Raw genomic sequence first — 9,669 nt, 5'->3', positions numbered from 1 at the left:
AAGCACAGAACACACAAAATACATTTTAACATAAACATCCACCACAGTGACTCCTCCACATTCCTCACTGTAACGGAAGGCGAAATAAAGTTCAATCTCTTCTCTTCTTTGTTCTCCCGCGGTCGGGGTCCTTGAGCCTTCCATCGACGGGATGATCGTGGCTCCCGTAGCTGGAGGCAGGCCCTATATTTCGGGGCGATCAAGCTCCTGCATCGGGGCGATGTCAGTTCCCCGCGCCGGGCGATCGGACCACCGGGTCGGGGCTTGTCGGCGAACTTCGTGCGGTTTTGGAGCTGCCGACTCGGTCTCTCCCCAGGCTTTGTGTCGCTCTTCATATATAATACTGTTAGAGCTGGGTTTAGTTAATACGTGTGTAAAATCATGAGAGGAATAGATCGGGTAGATGATGCACAGATCCCCTTGCCCAGAGTAGGTGAATCGAGGACCAGAGGTCATAGGTTTAAGGTGAAGGGGAAAAGATTTAATAGGGATCTGAGGGGTCACATGAATGTCATGAACTGGAAAAGCAGGTTATCTGAAATTGGATCTGAATTCAATATGGAGTCATAAAGTCGGATAGAAACAACAAACTGCAGATGCTGGTTGACAAATGAAGACACAAAGTGCTGGAGTAACTCAGTGAGTCAGGCAGCATCTGTGGAGAACATGGAGAGGGGATGTTTCGGGTGTGGTCCCTTCTTCAGACTGATTGCATTGATGGGGTGGGGTGGGGGGTGGAGAGAGCTGGAAGGGAGGAGGGGCAGGACAGAGCATACCATTTCCTCCACAGGATGCTGCCTGACCTGCAGAGTTCCTCCGGCACTTTGTGTCTTTGCTCCAGATTCCAGCATCTGCAACTCCTTGTGCCTCCATGTTGGCAATCTCTTTTAGACAGTTACTTTAGGCTTTAGAGGTACAGGGCAGAAACAGACCCTTTGGCCCATTGAGTTCGTGCTGGCCCGCGGGGTGATGGTTGGTCAACGCGGAGTCAATGGGCCAAAGGGTCTGTTTCCGCCCATGTACCTCTAAAGTAACAGTCCACACTAGCACCACACGCCCCACACAGGGCAATTTACAATTTTTGTAAACCAAAGCCAATTAACCTACAAACCTGCACGTCTTTGGAGTGTGGGAGGAAACCGGAGCACCCGGAGAAAACCCACGCAGGTCACGGGGAAAACGTACAAACTCCGTACAGACAGCACCCGTAGTCAGGATCAAACCCGGGTCTCTGGCGCTGTGAGGCAACAACTCTACCGCTGCACCACCCTGCCGCCCCTAGAGGGCTTGTCCCACGAGCATGCGACTCCATGCGGCAAGCGCGACCTAACCAGAAGCGGGGGCTGCGTGGAGGTCGAGTGAGTGAGATGAAGTTTGAGCGAAGTCCACGGGAAGTTCACGCGTGACGTACGGCGTTGAGGCGGCTGCGGGCCGGCGGGCCGTTGCCGCCCAAAATTTTTGAACACAGTCAGTTTTTCGGAGCCCCACGCGATGTCGGGACCAGCTCCGCACAACTCCATACGGCTCCGGCGATCGAAGTGGGACCGGCCCCGCGAGGCTGTACGGCTCAAGCGACCATGCAGTCGCTTAGGTCGTGGGACAGGCCTCCTCAAGAACACACCTTCCTTTTCAGAGTTGAGGAAGCATTTACTAATCATTTTCACCTTCATTTCGACATCTCCTTCCGTGCTCAGAAAACTGACATCCCAGAAGTCGTACAGGAAAAGAAATGTTTGCGAACTTGTTGGAGAATGTAAAGAATGTGATAATTTTTTCCCGGTGTGCCCTCTCAATTGATCTTGCTTCAGGAGTGAATAAGGCCTATCATTATTTATTTTTTTCCACCAAACGTTGTTTTTGTTCCACAATCTGTATCAAATCACACCCCCTCTTCTCAAATGGTGACGGTGAGGAATCTGACCTGCCAAACACAACTATACCATTACGTTTGTTTGCTTACTGGAAGTCCAAAAAAAATGTCTCCACATATTGGGCCAACATGGCTCTGGTTGGAACGGGAAGCAGTGAAAATGGCAAATTGTCCAAAGCGTCTGGTAAAGGATTTCGCTGAGACACTTCACACACACGCACGCACGCACATGGGATTACTGAAGCAATACATATCAAAAGGAAGCTAGTTCATCTGGTTCGTGTCAGACCTATCCCGACTCTCATTCCCCGTGTTGTTGTCGCATAGCTCGAAATCTTCCGTCCGGTGCGATCCCGATACCACGGGTGCTGTCTGTACGGAGTTTGTACGTTGTCCTCCTGTGACTTGCGTGGGTTTTCTCCGGGTGCTCCGGTTTCCTCCCACGTCACAAAGACGTGAAGGTGGCCTCATTAACTGGCCGCTGGTCAATGCCCCGAGAGTGTAGGTGAGTGAGTGGCAGAGTTTTAGGGAAGTCGAATGAATACGTTTATTGGCCAAGTATGTTCACATACAAGGAATTTGCCTTGGTGCTCCGCTCGCAAGTAGCAACACGACATACAGTAAACGACATACATGGGCGGTCGCGATGGCGCAGCGGTAGACTTGTTGCCTTTACAGCGAATGCAGCGCCGGAGACCCCGGGATTTTTTCGAGATCTTCGGTTTCCTCCCACACTCCAAAGACGTGCAGGTTTGTAGGTTAATTGGCTTTGGTAAATGTAAAAATTGTCCCCAGTGGGTGTAGGGTAGTGTTAATGTGCGGGGATCGCTGGTCGGCGCGGACCCGGTGGGCCGAAGGGCCTATTTCCGCGCTGTATCTCTAAACTAAACTAAAAAAAGGGAATAAGAAGAATATTTCTCAGATCTCACAGTGAAAAATTGATTACCACGTTTCCAAAATTGCAAGAATCTGATTGTCTGCACAGAATCAAGCACTTAAAAGTCGTAAACAACGTGTAAGACATAAACATGTTATATGACACTGGTAACAGGAATTATAGGATTATAACTAGATGAAAGGAAAGACAAGTCTTTCAAATATAATACAAATCAGTGAAAATAATTCTCACAGGCTTCCCGTAATATTAAGCTTAAATTGATTTAGTTTTCACATTTGGCAACTCAGTGAGTTGGAACTATGGATGAGAAGAATTGTTCCGTTTCATTTTTAGTTTTGTTTATCTTAGCTTAGCTTAGTTGAGTTGAGTTTAGTTGAGTTTAATATTGTCACGTGCACCAAGGTGCAGTGAAAAGCTTTTGTTGTGTGTGTTCTCCAGTCTAAACTATACACGATTACAGTTCAGGCTTCCACAGTGTGCAGATGATGCATAGAGGGTGCAACATTTAGTGCATGGTAATGTCCGATTAAAGATAGTTCAAAAATGGACAAAAAATGCTGAGGAACTCAGCGAGTGAGGCAGCATCTATGGAGAGAAGGAATAAGCGTAGTTTCGGCTCGAGACCCTGAGTTTCTCCAGCATTTTTTGTCTACCTTCGATTTTTCCAGCATCTGCAGTTAACATAGAAACATAGAAACATAGAAAATAAGTGCAGGAGGAGGCCATTCGGCCCTTCGAGCCAGCACCGCCATTCATTGCGATCATGGCTGATCGTCCCCAATCAATAACCCGTGCCTGCCTTCTCCCCATATCCCTTGATTCCACCAGCCCCCAGAGCTCTATCTAACTCTCTCTTAAATCCATCCAGTGACTTGGCCTCCACTGCTCTCTGTGGCAGGGAAGTCCACAAATTCACAACTCTCTGGGTGAAAATGTTTTTTCTCACCTCAGTCTTAAATGGCCTCCCCTTTATTCTAAGACTGTGGCCCCTGGTTCTGGACTCGCCCAACATTGGGAACATTTTTCCTGCTTCTAGCTTGTCCAGTCCTTTTATAATTGTATATGTTTCTATAAGAACCCCCCTCATCCTTCTAAATTCCAGTGAATACAAGCCTAGTCTTTTCAATCTTTCCTCATATGACACCCGCCATCCCAGGGATCAATCTCGTGAACCTACGCAGCACTGCCTCAATCACAAGGATGTTCTTCCTCAATTAGGAGACCAAAACTGTACGCAATACTCCAGATGTGGTCTCACCAGAGCCCTATACAACAGCAGAAGAACCTCTCTACTCCTATACTGAAATCCTCTTGTTATGAATGAAATCCTGTTGTTATGAAGTTCTTTCTTAAAGATCGTTCAAAGGTCTCCATTGAGGTCAGGACCGCACTCTAGCTGGTGAGAGGACAGCCCAGTTGCCGGGTGGCAGCTGGGGAGAAACTATCCCTGAATCTGGTTGCTAATTCGCTTGAAAGCTGACAGGTAGATAAGACCGTCACAGAGTAATTCAGCACAGGAACAGGCCCTTCGGCCCAACTGGTCCATGCTGACCAGTTTGCCCGACAAGCTAGCCACTTGCCTGCGTCTGGCCCACATCCATCCAAACCCTTCCTATCCATGGACCTGAATGAGCATGGTACCTGAACAGTCCCATGTACCCATGTCTGAAGACGTGTCCCTCCCCGAGACGTCAGCTGTCCATGTTCCCTCAGTCATGCTGCCTGTTTGCTGAGTTACTCCAGCACTTTGTGTCCATGTACCTGTCCAGTTCATACAAATGTGGTCATTGTAACTCCCTCCACCACTTCCACATACCCACCAACCTCCTTTTAAATCTTTTTCCTCTCACCTTAAACCCTATGCCCTATAATTTGAGACTCCACTATCCTGAGGAACAGGCAATGGCCGCTCACCAAATACGTACAGGTTTGTATATTAATTGACTTGGTAAATGCAAAAAAATGGCCCTAGTGTGTGTAGGACAGTGTTAATGTGCGGGGATCGCTGGTCGGCGCGGACCCGGTGGGTCGAAGAGCCTGTTTCCGCGCTGTATCTCTAAACTAAACTAAAATTGAACACCGTAGCTACGCCTCTCATGATTTTATGCGGTTCGATAAGGTCACCCCTCAGCACCCCTTCACTCATAACTTCATACAGTTAATTGGAGCAGAATCAGGCCATTTGGCCCATCGAGTCCATACTACCCCATTCAATCATGGCTGATCTATCTATCCCTCTCAACCCCATTCTCCTGCCTTCTCCCCGTAACCCATGACACCCTCCAGGGACTACAGTGACAGAAGCCCCAGCTGATCCATCCTCTCCTTGTAGCTCAAACCCTCTGGTGCCACGAACAGCGGCAAAATAACTCTGTGGCTCGGTAAGCAGCTGTGAACTTGGAGCAGCTTGGATTTAGTGGATGAATCATCTGCATGAATGCTAAAATCCATCCAAAGTGTACACTAATCTAACAGATATGAGCACGGCAGGGTATAGTTGGAACAAACTTGGCAAAGTAACGGTCTAACTAGACAAGAACTTGGAGTGAGTTCAAAGCGCAGATCATGGATTACAGACTCGGAAACTAAACCATCAAACGTGTCCTTTTATGGAAACCTGCCACTCAGAAGTCTCAAGTGGACTTTACTTCAGACTTTACACTTTAGAGATACAGTGTTGAAACAGGCATTTCGGCCCACCGAGTCCGCACCGACCAGCGATCGCTAGTTCTATCCGACACTCGTGGGTCTTTGGAGTGTGGGAGGAAACCGGAGCACCCGGAGAGAAAATCCACGCAGGTCACGGGGAGAGCATACAAATTCCATACAGGCAGCGCCCGTAGTCGGGATCGAACCCGGGTCTCCGACGCCGTAAGTCAGCAAATCTACCGCTGCGCCACCGTGCCGCTCCATTAGTTGCTTAATGCCCCTGTCCCACTTAGGAAACCTGAACGGAAATCTCTGGAGACTTTGTGACCCACCCAAGGTTTCCGTGCGGTTCCCGGAGGTTTTTGTCAGTCTCCCTACCTGCATCCACTGCCTGCAACCTCCGGCAACCACCTGCAACCTCCGGGAACCTCAAGGAAACCTTGGGTGGGGCGGCAAAGTCTCCAGAGGTTTCCGTTTAGGTTTCCTAAGTGGGACAGGAGGAGCCATCTTGGGGAACAGCTGCTAACCAGCAGCCGTACGTTTAATTCACTTTTTTTTGAAGTTTTGAGTAAGTCTTGTGCTTCGTCCGTTGGAGAAATTGACTTTTTAATGTGGGGGGTAGGGGGTAATTATACTTCTAGGTCCTTACCTGGTCGGTGAGGCAGCTTTTTCTCCGGGCTGCCCGTCGACCCGTACTCGTGGCTTACCAGCGGGCTTGGAGCGGCGTTTCCTGGCGGGGACCGCCCAGCACCTCGGCTTCGGTGGCGGCACAGCGCTGGAGCGCTATCGTGGAGCGGAGTGGGCGATGCCTTGCCTGGGTCGCCGCGCTGGATCGACGCGCTGGTGCTCCGGTGAGCTGTGACCGCCGAGTTCAACACCTCCGGGCTGCGGAGCGGGCGGCGCCGACTCTAACATCGGGAGCCTGGGAGCTCCAACCCGGCGCGGCCTTGTTGGCTTCGGAAGCCGCGGTCCCCAGCTAGGAAGCGGCCGTTCCAGGTGGCCCAGCCGCTGAGAGGACTCTCCCGACGCCGGGGCAACAACACCCGGCCAGAACGGCCAGGAACATCGGGCCTCCGTAGAGGCAATAGCGGAGGCCTCAATAGGCCTGACTTTGGGTGAACTGGGGATGGGGACTGGACATTGTGCCTTCCCCCACAGTGGTAACCACCGTGGGGGGATGATTTTTTCCTGTCTGTAAGTTAAATGTCAGTCTGTGTCCAAGATGGCTGTCGGAAGGGAGAGTGGACGCTGGCGCGCTTTAGCTGCCGCTGCTCTCTCTTTCACATTTTTTGTCTTTGGAGCGATTTCTGTCTTTAATTTGTGTATTGGTGATGTCCTTATTATTTATTTTACTCCGACTATATGTTTTTTCTCTTCTGTTAATTTCTGTAAGGTGTCCTTGAGATTTTGAAAGGCGCCCGAAAATAAAATTTATTATTATTAGGAAACATACAGTCTCTTTGTGATGTACCAAAAATAGGTGGCAGTCTGGTCAGCCCAAAGCGGTTCCTGAGATTGATGATGTGTTCAAGTTCAGGTTCAAGTTCAAGTTCGAGTTTATTGTCACTTAACCAACTGAGGTACAGTGAAATTTGAGTTGCCATACAGCCACACTAAGTGAGAAGCAACAATGCCATTTAACATTCCTCACTGTGATGGAAGGCAATAAAGTTCAGTCATCTTCCTCCTTTGTTCACCCGTGGTCGGGGCCTTGAACCCTCCGCAGTTCGCCGCTGCCGACGGTCCGATGTCCGAAGCCCTCGCGTCGGGATGATGGTGATGATGAAAGCGAATGGTATGTTAGCATTCATAGCAAAAGGATTTGAGTATAGGAGCAGGGAGGTTCTACTGCAGTTGTACAGGGCCTTGGTGAGACCACACCTGGAGTATTGCATGCAGTTCTGGTCTCCTAATCTGAGGAAAGACATTCTTGCCATAGAGGGAGTACAGAGAAGGTTCACCAGACTGATTCCTGGGATGTCGGGACTTTCATATAAAGAAAGACTGGATAGACTAGGCTTGTACTCACTAGAATTTAGGAAATTGAGGGGGGATCTTATAGAAACTTACAAAATCCTTAAGGGGTTGGACAGGCTAGATGCAGGAAGATTGTTCCCGATGTTGGGGAAGTCCAGGACAAGGGGTCACAGCTTAAGGATAAAGGGGAAATCCTTTAGGACCGAGATTAGAAAAAAAAATTTCACACAGAGAGTGGTGAATCTCTGGAACTCTCTGCCACAGAAGGTAGTTGAGGCCAGTTCATTGGCTATATTTAAGAGGGAGTTAGATGTGGCCCTTGTGGCTAAAGGGATCAGGGGGTATGGAGAGAAGGCAGGTACGGGATACTGAGTTGGATGATCAGCCATGATCATATTGAATGGCGGTGCAGGCTCGAAGGGCCGAATGGCCTACTCCTGCACCTAATTTCTATCTTTCTATGTTTCTATTTCTTTTGAAATAGACAGAAGTAAAAAGTGACGTCTCCCATGGGGCCACCGGTCGGCGAAGTCTGCCTGGGTCGGTGTGGCCTCGGTGCCGGTGGGGCCTTCTCGGCAGTGAAGCCTCAGCGAAGGTGGAGCCTCGTCGGCAGTGTAGCCTCGGTGGTGGCAGTAGGGCCATGGCAGCAGTGGAGCCTCGGTGGCAGTGGAGCCTCGGTGGCAGTAGGGCCTTAGCAGCAGTGGAGCCTCAGCGGTGGCGGTTAGGCCTTGCGGCCGACAGAGCCTCGCGGCGGCGGCAGAAATGTAGCTCTCGGGTCGGTGGGAGCCTCGCTGGGCGGACCACTGTCGGTGCTGTTTACGTGGCGACTTTTTGCAAGCAAAGAATTTCACTGTGCCTTGTCACACATGACAATAAAGATTTCCATTCCTATCCAATCTTTCTCAACAATACACTGGAGGTAATGCCATTAATATTGAACTGACCTTTCTATCCCAGGCTTGTGCAATTAACTCGTTTTTTAAATTTCCAATCTGTCATGACGGGGATTTGAATTCAAGTCATCAGATCGTTAGTCCATGCCTTTGAACTGCCCGTCTACTAATGTGACCGCAATACCGCCCTATGCTGTTTTCTCAAAGCCTGTAGTTTAATGTTTGACATTCTTTCCAGGTCAGTTTATCCCAGGATTGCTCACACAGCAGGTTCTTCAACATGTGGCGTGTTGATTGAGTCCACGACCATTGACCGATCGACCACATTTCAGTGATAAATCTTTGCACTAAATGGTGTACCTTTATCCTTTGTCTGTGCACCGCGGGCCGCCTGACTGTAATCGTGTATAGTTTTTTCTTTGACTGGATAAGGTGTAAGCAATTTAAGGTGTATAAGGGGTAAGCCATTTAGAACGGAGATGAGGAAAAACTTTTTCACCGGATCCATCAGAGACCCGGGTTCGATCCCGACTACGGGTGCTGTCTGTACGGAGTTTGCACGTTCCGCATGGGTTTCCTCCGGTTGCTCCGGTTTCCACCCGCTCTCCAAAGACGTGCAGGTTTGCAGGTTAATTGTCTTGGTAAAATTGTAAATTGTCCCCAATGTGTGTAGGATGGTGTTAATGTACGGGGATCATTGGTCGGGTGGGTCGAAGGGCCTGTTTCCGCGCTGTATCTCAGAACTAAACTATACAAAGATGTGGTCATAAAGGTCATAAGACATAGGAGCAGAATTAGGCCATTCAGCCCATCGAGTCTACTCTGCCGCGCCGGTTGGAGCTCCGACCCCAGCGAACTCGGTCCCACGCTCCGCGGCGCTCCAAATCCAGCGCCGCCCGCGGCCAGACGCCCACAGCCACAGCTCCGCGATATTGGGAGTCGGCGGCGGAGCTTACCGCACGGCGACCAGGTAAGGCATGGCCTGCTCCGTGATGGTGTCCCAGCGCTGCGCCACCGCCGAAGCTGTAGTCCCGGCCGGTCCCGACAGGAAATGCCGCTCTATTCTCGATGGTAGGCCGCGAGGACGGGGCGAAGAAGCAGCTCGGAGGGATGCTGCCTCTCCTCCGACCAGGTAGGGGACTAAGAAATAAAGTTTCCCCCCCCCCCACCCACCACATAAAAGACCTCCAAATAACATTTAATGACATTTTATGACAGGACTTAAAATAAAAAAAAGGTGAAGGGCCTGTCCCACTTTCCCAAGTTATTCACGAATTCTCCCGAGTTTTCCCCTTGATTCAAACTCGCAGAATGTTCGCAACGAGTTCGTAGGAGGCCATAGGCGTTCGTGGATATATCGTAGCGGCTCGTTATGCCAGCCG

The sequence above is a fragment of the Amblyraja radiata genome, chromosome 10 (genome assembly GCF_010909765.2).
Source record: "Amblyraja radiata isolate CabotCenter1 chromosome 10, sAmbRad1.1.pri, whole genome shotgun sequence".
In the NCBI taxonomy this organism is placed as follows: domain Eukaryota; kingdom Metazoa; phylum Chordata; class Chondrichthyes; order Rajiformes; family Rajidae; genus Amblyraja; species Amblyraja radiata.
The sequence above is the reverse complement of the archived record's forward strand: the minus strand, read 5'-3'. Positions refer to the sequence as shown.